The following is an 18,041-nucleotide window of genomic DNA, read 5'->3' on the forward strand; positions in this document are numbered from 1 at the left end:
CCCCCCCATACCCATGAGTCTGAGGCTCATTCCCACCTTCTAGTCTATTAGATTCAGTGCTTCTGGTTTTATGTTGAGGTCCTTGATCCACTTGGGCTTGAATTTTGTGAAAGGTGACAAATATGAATCTATTTTCATCTTTCTACATAAGGACTGCCAGGGAGAGAGAACTTGTAGAATCCACCTCCAGTAGAAAGACAGGGCATCAAGTGGAGCGATGTGGTTGCCAGGCCACAGTCAAAAACTCTGACCCAGAATGGAGAAGAGACTGAGGGAAAGGAGGTCCAGTGACAGGCCCAATTTGAGACCCATCTCACAGGGAGGCTCCAAGGCCTGATACTATTACTGATGCTATGTTGTACTTACAAACAGGAGCCTAGCATGGCTGCCCTCTGAGAGGCCCAACAACCAATTGACTGAGACAGAATCAGATACTTAAATCCAACCAATGGTCTGAATTCAGGGACCCATGTAGTTGAATTGGGGAAAGGCTAGAAGAGGTTGAGGAAGAAGGTGATCCCATGGGATGACCAGCAGTCCCAACTAACCTGGACCCCCGAGAGCTCTCAGACACTGAGTCACCAACCAGGCAGTATACACTAGCTGCTCTGAGGCCCCCAACACATATACAGCAGAGGACTTCCTGGTCTGACCTCAATGAGAGATGATACACCTAAACCTTGATAGCCTTGAGGCCCCAGGAAATGCGGAGGCCTAGTGGGGTATGAGGGTATGTGGTGGTGAAGGGAAATGGTCTTGGAGATGGGGAGGAGAAATGGGATGAGGAACTATTGGTGGGTAGACAGGGAGAGGGATAATGACTGGACTGTAAAAAAAGAGATTAAACATAATAATAATAAAAAAGGAAGCATTGGCTTTTTCTCACTAGTAATTTATTTCTGATCAAAAAATTCTAGGAAGTATTGGGACATAGAGCAGACCACGTTTTCCTTCTTTTATTTTAATATAAATTATTGTACCCTATGTTATAGATAACTTTTATTCTTAATAATTATATCTAAAGAAGGCATGAAAATCATTGGAAGTCTAAGGCCAGCCTATTCTCTTTAGAATGTTATAGAACAACTTGAGGTATATCAGAAAACCTGTTTCAAGAAACATCTTGCAAAATATCTTGTATACTATAGGAAATATCTTAATGATGGTATTCATATCATTAATCTCTATAGTGGGTAACAGTTGTTAAATAGACACTCTAGTAAAGTTAATCGTGATTTGTTGTGCATATTTCTTGCATGCAAGAAAAAAATTCACATTCAGGTATCACAAGTATTCTGTTTTAGCTATTACGAATTTACCAATGAAGAAGATATCATACCTTAGTTTTTATTTCAAGTTAATAATCAGTGATAGTTCATTTGATACATCTAAGAACATTATAACATTAAATGTATATTTTGTCAGGAGTTCTATCCTGGTAGTAGAATACCTTCTTAGATGTACATTGTCCTGAGATAGAACTTCAGTTTTATGTTCTGTAAGATGTTTTACAGGATGCATTACTTCTGTTCAACTGATGCCATTATCAGCTCATTGCTCTTCTAAAACTTGCTTAAAGAAACCGACAAAATAAGTGTCCATTCAAGGTGGAAATTACTTCTCAAAACTATGGTTTATGACACCCCCTAAAAATTGAAATTTTATGAGAACATTTGCAGAAAGAAATGGAAAATCATGAATATTGTTATTTGAATAGCTTAAAGTTTTCAAAAAAAGATTTCAGAAGTTTATTTTGACTGAAAAGTGAATGTGACTAATTGTGTAAATATATTGTGTTGATTAATATTTTCTTAAAATTCAACAAGACTCATTAAATAAATTTCATGTTAATGGTGGAAACTTGAAAAGATGAGTTATTTTTAAAAACCACAACTTTCATAAATAATATGCTATGTACTAGTATCCAGCTATAGTTATTATAGTGCAGTTATTTCTCCCACCTTATAATTCTATGATTTAGATTTTATATTTGGCCTAAGAAGCTATCTTTGTACTAAATAAAATGCTTTTAAATAATTTTATTTGAAAATATATATTTTCTATATTCTTTGTTTTCATTCCTTCCAAATGCCTTCCCTTTTCCAGGTTCCCCCCTCCCCAGAAGTCCCACAAGCCTTCTTCCCTCTGCCCATTCCCCAATCACCCCTTCCCACTTCTCTGTCCTGGTATTCCCCTACAATGCTGGATCAAGCCTTTCCAGGACCAGGGCCATCTCCTTCCTTCTGCTTGGGAATCATTTGATATGTTAATTGTGTCTCGAGTATTCAGAGCTTCTAGACTAATTAATATCCACGTATCAGTGACTGTATGCCATGTGTATTCATTGGTGATTGGGTTACCTCACTTAGGATGATATTTTCCAGTTCCAACCATGTGCTGACTAAGAGTGGCTCCCTCTATATTTCTCATGGACTAGGAGAGCCTCCCAGGTGACAGCTAGATCCAGCTCCAGTCAGAAAGCATTTGTGAGCATCGAAAAAACTTTCTGTGTTTTATAACTGTATATGGGGTGGATCCCTGGGTAGGTAGTCTCTGGATGGTTTTTTCCTCAGACTCTGCTCCACACTTTGTCTCTGTATCTCCTTCTGTGGGTATTTGTTCCCCTTTCTACAAAGGATCCAAGTATCTATACTTTGTTCTTCCTCCTTCTTGGGTATCACTCATTTGATGTGTGAAATGTATCTTGGATATTTCAAGCTTCTGAGCTAATACCTATCCACTTATCAGTGAGTGCATACCATGTGTGTTCTTTTGTGATTGGGTTACCTCATTCAGGATGATGTTTTCCAGTTCCAGCAATATGTCTAAGATTTTCATTAATTCATTGTTTTAAATGGCTGAATAGTACTCCATTGTGTATATATACCACATTTTCTCTATCCATTCCTCCATTTAGGGACATCTGGGTTCTTTCAAGGTTCTGGCTATTATAAATAGGGCTGTTGTGAATATAGTGGAACATGTGTCCTTATTACATGCTGGAGAATCCTCTGGGTATATGCCCAGGAGCGGTATAGCAGGGTCCTGTAGTAGTATTATGCCCAGTTTTCTGAGGAATCGCCAAACTGATTTCCAGAGTGGTTGTACCAGCTTGCAATCCCACCAGCAGTGGAGGAGTGTTCTTCTTTCTCAACAACCTCTCCAGCACCTACTGTCTCCTGAGTTTTTTATCGTAGCAATTCTGACCAGTATGTGGTGAAATCTCAGAGTTGTTTTGATTTGCATTTCCCTGATGTCTAAAGATGTTGAACATTTCTTTAGGTGCTCCTCAGCCATTTGCTATTCTTCAGGTGAAAATTCTTCGTTTAGTTCTGCATCCCAATTTTTAATATTGGTTTTTTGGTTCTCTGGAGTCTTACTTCTTGAGTTCATTTTATATATTGGATATTAACCCTCGGTCAGATGTAGTATTGGTAAATATCTTTTCCCAATTTGTTTGTTGCCATTTGTCCTATTGGCAGTGTCCACTGTCTTACAAAAACTTTGTAATTTTATGAGGTCTCATTTGTCAATTCTTGATCTTAGGGCATAGGCAATTGGAGTTCTGTTCAGGACATGTTCCCCTGTGCCCATGTGTTCAGGCTCTTCTCCAGTTTCTTTTCTATTAGTTTCAGTGTGTCTGGTTTTATGTGGAGGTCCTTGATCCACTTGGACTTGAGCTTACTAAGAATACATCAAAACGATCATTCTCCATGATCAAGTAGGCTTCATCCAAGGGATGCAGGGATGGTTCAATATACGGAAATCCATCAATGCAATCCACTACATAAATAAACTCAAATAAAAAAGCCACATGGTCATTTAATTAGATGCTGAAAAAAGCATTTGACAAAATTCAGCATCCTTTCATGTTAAAAGTCTTGGAAAGATCAGGAATTCAAGGCCCATACGTAAACACAGTAAAAGCAATATACAGCAAACCTGTAGCCAACATCAAACTAAATGGAGAGAAACTTGAAGCAATCCCACTAAGATCAGGTCCTAGACAAAGCTGCCCTCTCTCTCCATATCTATTCAATATAGTACTTGAGGTACTAGCTTGAGCAATTAGACAACATAAGGAGGTCAAAGGGATACAAACTGGAAAGGAAGAAGTCAAATTATCACTATTTGCAGATGATATGATAGTGTACTTAAGTGACCCAAAAAACTCCACTAGAGAACTCCTACAGCTGATAAACAACTTCAGCAAAGTGGCAGGTTATAAAATCAACTCAAGCAAATCAGTTGCCTTCCTATACTCAAAGGATAAGCAGGCTGAGAAAGAAATTAGGGAAATGACCCCCTTCACAATAGCCACAAACAGTATAAAGTACCTTGGGGTGACTCCAACCAAACATGTGAAAGATCTGTATGACAAGACTTTCAAGTCTCTGAAGACAGAAATCAAAGGAGACCTCAGAAGATGGAAAGATCTCCCAAGCTCATGGAGTGGCAGGATTAATATAGTAAAAATGGCCATCTTGCCCAAAGCAATCTGCAGGTTCAATGCTTCTTAGTTCTAAGATTACCATTTGTTCAATCTGTTCTCTTCCACTTTCAACTGAAACAATAATGGTTTGTATAATTGTGGGGAAAGCCTAAACCTGGTAGCACATGCCATCTTTATTTCCAGAATTCTGAAGGCAGAAGCAGGAGATTTTAAGTTTGAGGGCAGCCTGGCCTACAGACTGAATTCTAGGACAAATATAGCTCACAGGAAAATATTGTCTCAAAAAACAAACAAACAAACAAACAAAAGCCAAAAATTAAAAACTAAAATTTTTCAGGTAGGTAAAATGCTTGATCAAGTAAGTTTTACCCTAAGAGAATTAATAACAAAGGTCTAATTTGGAAGTTTTTAACCAATGAAAATATTAGATGAAATCAATTTGAGTTTAAATAAGGTCAGGCCAAATTCCTGTGCCATAGTTTTAAAGGACACCAAAGAAATCTTTCACATTAGCCAAAAAAGTCAATGACTATCAGTCAAGGATGAATTTTTCTTTGTCTCCATTTAAGGTTTAGAGTTTATAGAAGGATTAGACTACGGAGTTAATCAAGTCATTGATCAAATCATTATTTTAAGAGATCAAAGTGTCTATAAAATGGCTAGTTGAGAAGAAATACAGAGAACTGATTTTGAAAATGTGTAAGAATGTACCCTTCACCATGTGATAATATCTTATTTTATTCCCTATTAAATGTGAATCAGGTGAAACATTGCTGACAGCAGTTGCCTGAGATGGAGTAACATGGAGTTTTGGCAGGAAAATATTGCCTCATACAAACTAAAGGTAATAACCTTGAAGCTTTAATATCATAGGGATATTACCTTCCCTTTGCCTCTGAGAGGGATGCCCCTATATGCCCCCTCCCTGGTACATCAAGTTTCTCAAAAATTAAGCATATCTTCTCCCACTAAGGCCAGACATGGCAGCCCTCTGCTACATGTATGCTGGGGAATTTGGATTCTGATTACTGTCATGCTTTCTGAAAATGTACCTCTATGGGTTAGTCTCCAGTTGAACTTATATAAGAAAACTTTGTGGGTAACATTTCTTTGTAAATGTTCAACAATCCCACTGTGCCAATATGACTAATATGGGGCACTAACTTCCAAGTATGAACATAAAAGAAAAGAGTTTATAGCTGAACTCATGGGTCCAAGTTATATTTTGTAAGCTGTGGTTTAATGTGCCTAGTGAAAAATCTCATCCTTTGGAGTATGACTGATCGCAACATGCCTGTCACATTAATCCTAGTCCATATAATAGTTTATTATTTTGTATTACCTGGAATACTTAGGTTTTAATTTGAAATCATTATACTATATAGTTTTTGTCAAAACTAAATAAGTATTGTTATAGTTTCAGGCAAAATAGTGAATTAAAATTGCATTATTTAAGACTTAAAAATTATTTGAAATCAATGTTAGTTCAACTCAAACAAAAAATAAACTTTGTATATATGCCCAAAGGACCTATCTTTAGAGATAACAACATCATACAAATAAATGAGAAAGGAAAGTATCCATACAAAACAATCTACTTCTTATCTCAAATTGGACATGTTATGCAAAATCTTAACCTTGTGAATTAAATATTTTTAAGTGACACATGATTATCAGACTGACTCCAGAGAACAAAATTGTAACAATTTATATTTAAGTTGTCCTAGAAAGAGGTGGCATGCAGCAAAATATATTTTTTAATTTTTATGAGTTTTATATGTATTCAATTTTTACTTACACTTCAATTTTTTATTTAAAATATGTAATAATTTTCAAGCTGTTCACTATGGTAGTCACAGTAATATGTAGTGACTTCTGCTTACAAGTAATCAAAAATGGGTAGTTTAATTTTTTTTCCACTGTGCTTACATGCTTCATAGCCAGAAATCGATCTTCACAGAAAGGCCTATTATGTAATGCTGCCACTAAGAGAATGCAATGTTATATCAAAAGCGTATATAAATGAACTTAAAGACATTTCCAAGAATTTGCATTTCTCCTCACTTTACAGCACTTGACTTTCAGAGGAAAGGCTCCTTTAAATATTGACCAGTCTTGTCTGCCTATAACACATTTCTATCCTTCATTCTAATGAAAACCAGGATATGTTAAATTAACACTTTTCCACTTCGTGGACTTTTGAAACTGGCCTTCGAATGTTCATCGATCAGCTATCCTCCAAACTGATGACAAAGCTAAAGAGTACAAGCAAAAGATTATTTTATAAGTTTTCTTACTGTGTATCCATTATTATGATTATCTTATAGCTCTAACTTTATTTAAAAACTAAGAGGTGAGGATGTTATATCAGTCAAGGTTCTCCAGAAGAACTGAGCCAAGCAAAGTTAGATACATGTAGACTATATACAGTATGTGTGTTTAGGTGTGTGTATAATATACACACATGACATAGAAGTATGTAACTGCTTCTATTAGTTTTGAAGATCTATGTGTACATATATACAAGTGTATACACACACATATATACATTTGATATTGATGATTTACCATTCATATTTCTGCATGTGAATGAGATATAATATAGATTTTTTTAGCTTATCAGCCATGTACTTAGTTCACCGTATAGCTTATTGAAAAAGATAGAAATGATTGTAGATATTATATTTTATTATCTTTAAATGAAAACATTATATCTAACTATGTCTATATGTATATTGTGTTTTTATACAAACACACAAATGTAAATGACTTTTTCTTGTACAATGTACTGAATCCATGATCTTGTATATATTAGGCACACATTCTACAACTGAGCTACATCTATAATATAGGTTTTTAAGTAATTGTTCATGTAGCTATGGAAACTGGCACTATGAAAACAAATGTCCACAATTTGAAAATTCAGATAGAGATGGATCATTGCAGTTGTGAGACAAAATGTCTTTTTCTTGCTAAGAGGCCTTACATTTTATTATTAAGGGCTTTGATTGGCTAAAGGAAATTCACTCACTGACTTCATTTAGAGTCAGCATACTTAGGAGATTAGTCATATACACAGAATTTCTTCATAGTAATGCTTAGATAAGGGATTGCTTAAAGGACTAGACTTATTAACAGACAACTATGATTATTTACCTTTACATATGGTAATAGTATGCCAATTCTTCAAAAGTGACAGGAGTCTGAGGAAAGGTTCAAGAAAAAATGCACTGTAGTTACTCCAAGACTTTCTATCACTTAAAACGGGTAAAATCCAAAAATAAGCTTTTCTACAACAATGATCTACATAACATTCTATATAAAATTGAATTCTAAATTTCCATACTTGTTCTGTTGGATTCAGGAACTGTCTGCAGTTACCTGCCTGTCCTCTAGTCCTACTTCCAGAAGTGTTTGGAGTTTTGATTTATTATTCCTTGTTAAAGTGTGGTGAAAAAAAATGTTGAACAACTGTGTTCTGCCCTCTCTTGTCTCAGCTTGATACTTTATTACTACATTCATTGACTTTTTTCCAGTGTCCTTCTTTTTCAACTTTCTTCTAACTTGGCTTTGGAAGCTTAACTGTAGCTATGCCTCAGGAAAAAAGGTTTTTATATCATTTCTACATAAACACTGTGGATTGAACCCAATAATTCTGTACATTCAAAGTTACTAGTAATCAAGATAATTTTTTTTCTTTTGGAAACTGGCATTTTAAAAATTCACGTTAAATGTACACTCTCCTCAGAGCTCAATAATGTATATTCTGTATTTTTGTAAACATTCACATAACATTCTTTCCAGTTAAAAACTTAAACAAGAGAGAAGCTGAAATTTCTTGAAAAATTTATACCGAAGCTCAAAGAACATACCATTTTCTCCCAAATAAATGTCATATGTATTTGTCTGTGAACTAATATGCAGGAATTTTAAAGATTATATTTTATTATAAGATTACATTACAATGGGAATTACAGAAATCCTGGATTCTCAGTTATAATCTTTCCAAATTCCAAATAAGAATGTCAAATTTAGAACATGGCCTAGCAAGTGCGTTATAAAAGAGTGATGATGAATAAACACAAGGTTATAATCATTCACCGAGAAGGTCCTTACTGACATCATAAAACATGAAAGCACATTTTGAACAGCCTCTATATGCTAGAAGATGCCCATGAGTGATTTGCAGTTACTCCTTATATTGTTGCAGTTGATATATAAATGGTATGTTTATTAGTCCTTCAAGTAGCCTCCATCAGAAACTGTATTTTACCAGAGCAAAAGTGAAAGCATTTCCAGAGAAATTCATTATAGAAATAATTCTCATTGCATTTGTGATGTCCACCTAATAAATATTACCTTTATCAAGAGTATACAGTATATTAAAGATACAATAATTAATGCAATGGAGTCTTGCCCTGGAAGAACTTAAGGCTCTATAAGTATAATTTTCAATAAACTGTGTCAAATTTATACCCAATTAGAATTTATAGAAGTCAAAAAGTCTTCTATTTTACCATAGGTGAAACACTTGATATATATTTTTATATGATTTTTTTTAACTTGGAATAGATTAGTATAGAGAAAAGTTAAGATTTAATACAAAGAAGTGGTTGTTAATTTTTAAGTGTCAACTTCATTGGGTCATTAAGTGCCCAGATATTTGGACAAATATTATTGTGAATATACCTGAAAGCATTTTGTAGGCAAGATTAATTAAGTTTATAGACTGAGTCAAACAAATTTTCCCTTCTAATATGAGAAAACTACATCCAATTAATTGAAGAGTTGAATAGAGCAAAAATACTTATACTTCTATAAGAAATGAAATAGAATTAAGGGAACTGATATATCTAATATCTGCATGTAGCAGCCCAGTTTCCCAGAAAAATGAAAAAGTATAATCCAGTTATGAATCTGAAGGCAGAAACACACTAGGATCTAAGTTCAATGTATCCAAGCAAGGAGAGTTCACAGAACTTGTAAGGATATGAATTCTACATATATGTTATTGCTGAGTAGTATTCTTGTGGAAATCCTAACAATGTGAAGAGAGGGTGTCTCTAACTGCTTTGCATATTTGTGAGAACCTTGTCCTACCATTGTGTTGTCTTGCCCAGTCTTTATGGGATGGTATGTGCCTAGTCTTACTGTAGCCTGTTATGCTATATTTGGTGGATGTCCATGGTAGGTCCACCCTTTGCTGAGTGGGCTAAGATCTGGAAAAGAGAACAGAAGCTCATGATGGAGGAGTGGAAACCAGATGAAAATCTGAGAACAACAAATGAGAAATCATTGCAGCCTTTGTCTTTCTGGGCTAACTGTGCTGATTGTATTTCTTTGCTATTGTGAATAGAAAAGCAACAAACATGAATGTTTAGATGTGTTGGTAATGTAATATAATTTTAGATATATGCCTAAGAGTGCTATAGCTAACTTATAATGTAGTTGTATTTGAATTTTTTGAGAAACAACTGTACCAATTTTCATGGTGACTGTACAAATCACCATTACCACCAGGAATGAGCAAGTATTTTCATTTTCATCAGTATATATTTTTCCTCTTTCTTCACCTCCATCTCCTCCTCCTCCTTTCTTTTCAGAGACAGTGATGTTGGGTAAAATGTATCTTATAGATTTTCAAGGTTAACGGTGCCAATATTAAAACAGGAAAATTAATAAAGAGTGGGAAGGAAGAAAAAGCTTATCGTATGAATGAAGGTATATACAACCAGAGCACTGCTTTCACCTATGAAGTATCTTTATACCCTGAGAGTTTATTGTTTTCAGTTCTCCAGCACAATTCCAGTGATCCTTTAAAAATAATGTCTAACAACTTTATGATAGTAGTGGTTTTTCTCTTTGGTTGGATGTCACACCTTCAACTTCCTTGGCCACATTCTGCTGTACATTATCACACTTAACCTACTTGTTTCTCCATATTTGCTTTTAAGAAGCCTAGATTTTTACTCTCCGAAACTCTCAGTAGTACTCTTTTAAGCATATAATATCACAGAGAGATGATGATTCAAAATGATGAGTTACATGACCGTGTTGGCTAAAGCCACACAGTGGCTTCAGAAGCAACAGCAATGATGCACCCACAAATATATTCATTATAGAAGACATTCAGTGGCCTGTATGTCAAACACAGTTAGTAAGTTGGCAAGAATAGCTTGACATAGTGTCACAATAACCCTAGGCTTTAGTCTCTCTCCCTTGTTTTCTCTATATGGAGCTTTCATTAGTTCTCTTGTTCTTTCCTGTGTCTCAAAGTCCAGACAGTCTCCAGATGATGACTTTGAACTTCTTATACTTCCATTTACAACCTGCAAGTACAAATTCTGTAAGTATAGGTATGTTACCACAATTATTTCAAGCATTTTTGGGGACCTAAGTATTTTCTGAAGTCTACAGAAGTATTCTTCAAACTCAGTCACTCATGCTTGTCTCTTAAAGATATTTATCCACTCAGATGCAGCTACTAATCTACCTTTTATGTGCATATTTTAAATAATGTATTTGAAAAATACTAGCTTCCCTTCAGTGCCAGTTGAATCCCATAAAAATGGACACATCTTAATTTCCTTTATATAACATAAAACACTCTAATCTCTAAAGTATTCCAGGTAATAAATCATTAAAATAAATTTCTATAAAGATCAGGGTCATCTAATGGCAGATAAGAAGGAAATTAGTTCTAAAGGTTTAACATTTAGACACACATAATATTAATGGTTTTCTGTTTTGAACTTTCACTTCTGTAAATTATAATTTAATTTTCAAAATTACATAAAATTTTTTGACAACTTTAAAAATATAAACTAATAAATATTTAGAATTGAAAGTAAACTAGTGACCAAAATTGAAAACCTAAGACTTATGACTTTAATCATACTCTGATACTGATTAATAAAGTTACTTAAATAATATTCACCATCCAAAAAATGTTTTATAATGTTTTTCTCATTAACTATCTTTGTTCAAATAAAGGGATATATTTATCATGGCTGTCATTGTTTAAAATTGATTACATTTTTCTCTTTCCAATCTGTAGGTGTAATTTTCAAATCTGATTAGAATTCATAAAAATGGTAAATACTGCCCTACAAAATCAGTTTTTACAAAAGGTACACATATTTGTGCCTATCATGATCATTTAATACACAACATTTTCCTATTATCATATTTCCTTAGTAATCCATTACAAGTGATTTTTTTTTACTCATATAGAAGGTTGGCAACATCCAACAAAACTGAGATTTTAGATTTTACTACCAACTTAAACTCTACCTTGAGAGCATTTTCCTAGATATTTTTTTGAAAGGCCAAGAATCTTTTTTTTAATTGAATATAATCTTCATTTACATTTCAAATGCTAAAACTTTTCTCCATTTCCCCCCTCCCCGAAAACCCTCAACGCCTCCTCCCATCCCCTGCTTCCAAGCATATTCCCCTCCCCTCCCCCTCTCCCTCCCCCTTCCCCCTCCCGAATTCCCTTTGTTGGGGCATCTATTTTTTTTTATTCGATATATTTTTTATTTACATTTCAAATGATTTTTCCTTTTCTAGCCCCCCACTCCCCGCAAGTCCCATAAGCCCCCTTCTCTCCCCCTGTCCTCCCACCCACCCCTTCCCACTTCCCCGTTCTGGTTTTGCCCAATACTGCTTCACTGAGTCTTTCCAGAACAAGGGGCCACTCCTCCTTTCTTCTTGTACCTCATTTGATGTGTGGATTATGTTTTAGGTATTCCAGTTTTCTAGGTTAGTATCCACTTATTAGTGAGTGCATACCATGATTCACCTTTTGAGTCTGGGATAGTTTTAAATGATATCAATTTCAATGAGCAATATCAAAATAGTTTAAAAATTATTTTGGCTTAAGCAAATTTACCCAGTAGAAAACTGAGGTTTATTTTAATTACTCCAGAAAAATGAGAGAAGTAATAGTTGCTATCATAAGTGTCCATTTTATTTTGGAAAATATTGAGCTACACAGTACGCTGATCAAGAGCTGTGAGCAAGGTTCATTGTTAAATGCTATTTCTCTAGCATCTACATTATTATGTGCTTAAAAATAAATGGTGATCAATTAATAACCAGGTGACTGGGCAGGTGGATGGATAGCTAGCTAAATAGATGGATGAATTATATAATTAATACATTAATAAAACTGACTTTAGATCAACAGTTAAAATGGTTCCCAAGTATTACTTGATGAGGTCAAAATTCTGTACTCCAAGAAAAATTCTTTCTGTACATTATTAAATGGCCTTTTAAGATTTGAACTTGACATTATCGTCAAATCAGTAGATACATTTTAAGAAATAATACATGATTTTGACCTTTTTTATTGTAGGCACCAAACCATCAGTCTGCTTGATTAGCTTGTCAGCTCTTTCCTCTTCAGACAGTGAACTATGTTCTATGCAACGGAAGCATTTAAAACTGGATAAAAAAAATATCAGTGATAAGGTCAGAATATAACTATAGAAAAAGCAGATCAAGATCCTTTATTTTATTTTTATAAGATAAAATGACTTAAAATTGATTAATAACTCTCTCTTGATACTGCTCTAAAAATTGAGACCTGACTTTATATTTTTACTGTAACATGACACTTGACTTTTATGCATCCAAATTATAGTAACAAACATAAATAATAATCATCTTTTTCAAAGTATAAGATTTGTTATTCCACAATGATGTTATATTTTCAAAGATGATGAATATCAAATCAGCAAGTAGTTAAAATGACTATTATAACATCTTTTATATTTAATTCCCTTATAATTGTATCATTCCATTGCCTCACTCCAACACTTACCCCTAAAATTCCCTCTCAAACTCATGGCCTCTTTTTATTTATGATTTTTACATTAATTATTCAGTTATTAACACAAATTTTATCATCTCCACTTTGTTGAGTCTGTTTAGTATTTTTGTATATATATCTTTTTTTATTTTAATTTATATGTTTTTATTCTTTAATCTTTTTTACAGTCCAGTCTTTATCTCCCACCAGGTCTGCCCTCTGACTGTTCCACCTCCCAAACCTCCTCTTCATCTCCCAGTCTCCAAGAGAATGTCCCTGTCCTCCCAGCCACCGAGCCCCACCCCACCAGTTCTCCTCACTCCCTAGGGGCCTCAAGTTGTTCGAGGGTTAGGTGTAGCTTCTCTCAAAGTCGGGACCTGGTAATCCTCTGCTGTATATGTGTTGAGGACCTCATATCAGCTGGTGTATACTTCCTGGTTGGTGGCTCAGTGTCTGAGAGATCTCAAGGGTCCCAGTAAATTGAGACTTCTGGTATTCCTATAGGGTCAGTCTACTCCTCAGCTTCCAGATTTTTCCTAATTTAACCATAGGGGTCCCCAGCTTCTGTCCACTGGTTGTGTGTAAATATCTGCATATTACTCTTTCAGCTGCTTCTTGGGCCTTTCAGAGGGTGGCATGTACCTGTTTTTAGAGAACAGATTTGCACAACAATTTAGAGGACTCATCCGTGGAGAAGACAAGTTCCTTCTCTCTCAGCTACCATTAGCTGTCTGTAACTCTTCATCCAATGATGGATTCCCTGTGAACTTTCCTCTATCAACATTGTCATGCCATCTTGTGTTTTCAGTTTTACGGTCTTATTTAGGCAGTCATACTATTAAAGGATCCTGTGTTTAGCTTTCCTGTCATATGTATAAAAGAGTCTACCTGGTCCTCTGGCTCTTACAATACTTACTCTTCTCAGTACTATTCTCTGAGCTTCAGATCTAGGTATTATATTGCAGAGATATCAACTGGAGTTGGGCACCACATAGTCAGCTATTGTTTGCATTTCGAGTAGATGTAAGTAAAAGTATTTGTTATTAGTCTTGGAAGTTTCTAGCCTCCATATAATCTTATCTAGGCCTAGAATATTTTCAGGCTCCAAGACTTACTGCCAAATTAGCTCATCCCTTCCTAGTTCTTTGTGATCTCTGGTTGGCTGATCCAACCCAGCGGTTTTGGCTCAAACTCCTCTCCAAACTGACTTGACTGTATCTTGCTTCTTTCTTGGCCTCAGACATTTTTCTCTGTTTGGCTTCAAAAAAGCTCTGGCAATCTCTTCTAATCGTCTAGATCCTTCTCATTCTGTGGCCCATTCTGCGTCTATCTTATTCTGTCTTCAACCTGTTTCTGTCCCAGTAAAACTACCTTCCACCTAGTTTTACACCAATCCTTAAATATCTACTAGTTCCTCTTTCTTTCTCATGAAAGTTAGGCACACCTTATTCTGGCATTTTCTAATATATCACTTCATTTGCCTCTCAGATACCATTTTGAAACATGGGTGCTTTCTTCTACAAACTAACTCTACCTTCACTGTTTGGGAATAAAGATACGTTCAAAGGGCTGAGCCATACCACAACTAGGAACAAGTTTTCCAATAAACAACATAATTTCTTGGGTCACAGTGTGATTAAACATCTTGCAAAAGATGTGAACTTCTATAATACACTCCATATGATGCTAAAAACAGCTTCCTTGCTGCGGCATAAGAGCTCCATTCAATTGTGTGTATAGGATTATTAGCATTTATAATGCAGTCGAGAATTATACTGGTTTAGGACAGTGACAGTACTTCATTCTTCTCTGAGATCTATCATTGCTTGGATATGTTTCCAGAGTGACTTTCCCTCCTGTTGAGCAGCCCAATTAGATAGCTATAGATTGTCACAAGACATAAGTGGCACTATTGTACTTTTAAGAATCTCTTGTCTGTGGTTCATAGGCATGCCAGATGGAACTTTACATATCATCTACTGGTACTTTCAGGTAAAATGGACCTGAAATACTTCATTTCCACTGTCCAAAGTGTGCAATTTCTTTATAAATAGGGAATGAACTTTGCATTCTAGGGAGAATTCAAAGCCAACAGCAATAACTCAGATGATTGTTTCTCATGCTTGGTACTGAATTTTGTTAGACAGTCTATGAGGCTTGGAGAAGGAATTATTATGTAAAATGGTACAATTTAATTAAAAATATATGGTATAAGTTTGAATGACTATAAGATAATTTTATTCCTTTGGGTATTTCAAACATCATTAATGTTATTTATTCCTCCTACCTCCCTCTCTATATTGATCTCTCCCATTAAAATTTCTTCCAAATTTTCATATCAATTGTATACTGCTATTTCCTTCCCCAGTTTTGGTTTTATGGGGTTCCATTTATCAATTAATCCTGTTGTTTTAATTCCTGGGCAAATGGGATTATATTCAGAAAGTTCATTTCTGTACCTATATATTGTAGGGTACTGATCGTTTTCTTCAAGCAGTTTTAACATTTCAGATTTAATTTGAGGACTTTTATCATATTGAGGTTGAATTTTTTTAAATTTTATTCGATATATTTTTTATTTACATTTCAAATGATTTCCCCTTTTCTGGTTCCCCACTCCCCGAAAGTCACATAATCCCCCTTCTCTCCCTCTGTTCTCCCACCCATCCCTTCCCACTTCCCTGTTCTGGTTTTGTCTTATACACTGGGTCTTTCCAGAACTAGGGGCCACTCCTCCGTTCTTCTTGTACTTCATTTGAAGTGTGGATTATGTTTTGCATATTCCAGTTTTCCAAGCTAATATCCACTTATTAGTGAGTGCATACCATGACTGATCTTTTGAGACTGGGTTACCTCACTTAGTATGATGTTCTCCAGCTCCATCCATTTGCCTAAGAATTTCAGGAATTCATTGTTTCTAATGGCTGAATAGTACTCCATTGTGTAGATATACCACAATTTTTTGCATCCACTCTTCTGTTGAGGGATACCTGGGTTCTTTCCAGCTTCTTGCTATTATAAATAGGGCTGCTATGAACATAGTGGAACATGTATCCTTATTACATGCTGGAGAATCCTCTGGGTATATGCCCAGGCGTGGTATAGCCACTATGGGGTTGAATTTTGTATAGGGCAATAGATTCTTCCACCTCTGGAAATCCAGTTTTTTTCACTGTAACTTGTTGATTGTGCTATTTTAGCTCCAGTGTAGAATTTTGACATCTTTGTTAACTATTAGGTGGCTGAAAGTATGTGTACTCATGTTTGCAACTTTTATTTTTTTCCATTGACCTAATGTCTATATGTGTGCCAGTATCATACTGTTTTTATTACTTCAACACTATACAATAACTTTAAGTCTGGAACAACCTTCTAGCACTGTTCCTTTTTCTCAGGAGTATTTTGGCTGTCCAGGAAGGATCTTTTGTGGTTTTATATAAATTTTAAAGTATTTTTTAGATATTTTAATTAATCAATTTATTTATTCACTTTACATCCCAATATCTGCCCCCCTCTTCTCCCCTTCCACTGTACCACTGATCTTCACCCTATACTACAATGCTCTTCTCCTCTGAGAAGGGTGAGGGCCCCTGGGTATTACCTCACTGTGCTCTATCACCTCAAGTCTTTGCAGGACTAAGTGCTTCCTTTTCCACTGAGGCCAGACATGGCAGTTCAGTTACTAGGACAGGATCCACAGACATAAAACAAATTCAGGGACAGCCCCTGCTCCAGTGGTTGGGAGACCCATATGAAGACCAAGGTGTACATCTGCTACATATGGGTAGGGTACCTAGGTCTTCAGTTGGTGGTTCATTGTCTGGGACTGAACTCCCATGGATTCAGGTTAGTTGATTCTGTTGGTCTTCCTGTGGAGACTCTATTCTCTTCAGGTCCCTCTATTCTTCCCTAACTCTTCTACAAGATGTCTTAGGCTTCATCTAATTTCTGGCTATGGGTCTCTGGATTGGTTTCCATCAGCTGCTGCATGGACCCTCTCAGAGGACAGTTATGCTAGGATTATGTCTGTAAGCATAACTAAGTATGATTAATAGTGTCAGCGATCATTTCTTACCCATGAGATGGGTCTCAATTTGGGCTAACCACTGGTAATCCAATCCCTGAACCTCTGCTCCCACTTTGTCCCTGTACATCTTGTAGGCAGGGTACTTTTTGGAGTGGATTGCTGTCCTAATAACTCCACTGGGAGTCTTGCCTGGCTACAGGAGGTGGCCACTTCAGGATCCACATGCCCCACTGCTAGTAGTCTCAGGTAGCGTTACCCCCACAGACTCTCTGCAGCACACCCCTGTCTTAGGTCTCTGGTATGTTCTAGAGATGTCCCTCCTTGTCCACTGCCTATTTCCATTCTCTCTCCCCTGCTATGCCTATACCTGATTCCCCACGTCCTATCCCTGTCCACATTCTCCCTTGAACCCAGTTACTTGTGTCCATCCACTTCTGATATTTATATTATTTCTCCATCATAGAAAGATTCAAACATCCTCTCTTGGGCCTTCCTTGCTATTTGGTTTCTTTGGGTTTGTGGAATGTTGCACAGGTATCCTGAACTTTATGAATAATATTCTCTTATAAGTGAATAAATACCATGCATGTTCTTTTGGGTCTGGGTTACCTCACTCCTGATGATATTTTCTAGTTCCAACCATTTGCCTGCAAAATTCATTTCATCTTTGTTTTAATAGCTGAGTAGTATCCCATTTTGTAAATGTACCACACTTTTACTAACAATTCTTCTGTTGAGGGACAGCT

Source organism: Apodemus sylvaticus, chromosome X (genome assembly GCF_947179515.1).
Source record: "Apodemus sylvaticus chromosome X, mApoSyl1.1, whole genome shotgun sequence".
Classification (NCBI taxonomy): Eukaryota; Metazoa; Chordata; class Mammalia; order Rodentia; family Muridae; genus Apodemus; species Apodemus sylvaticus.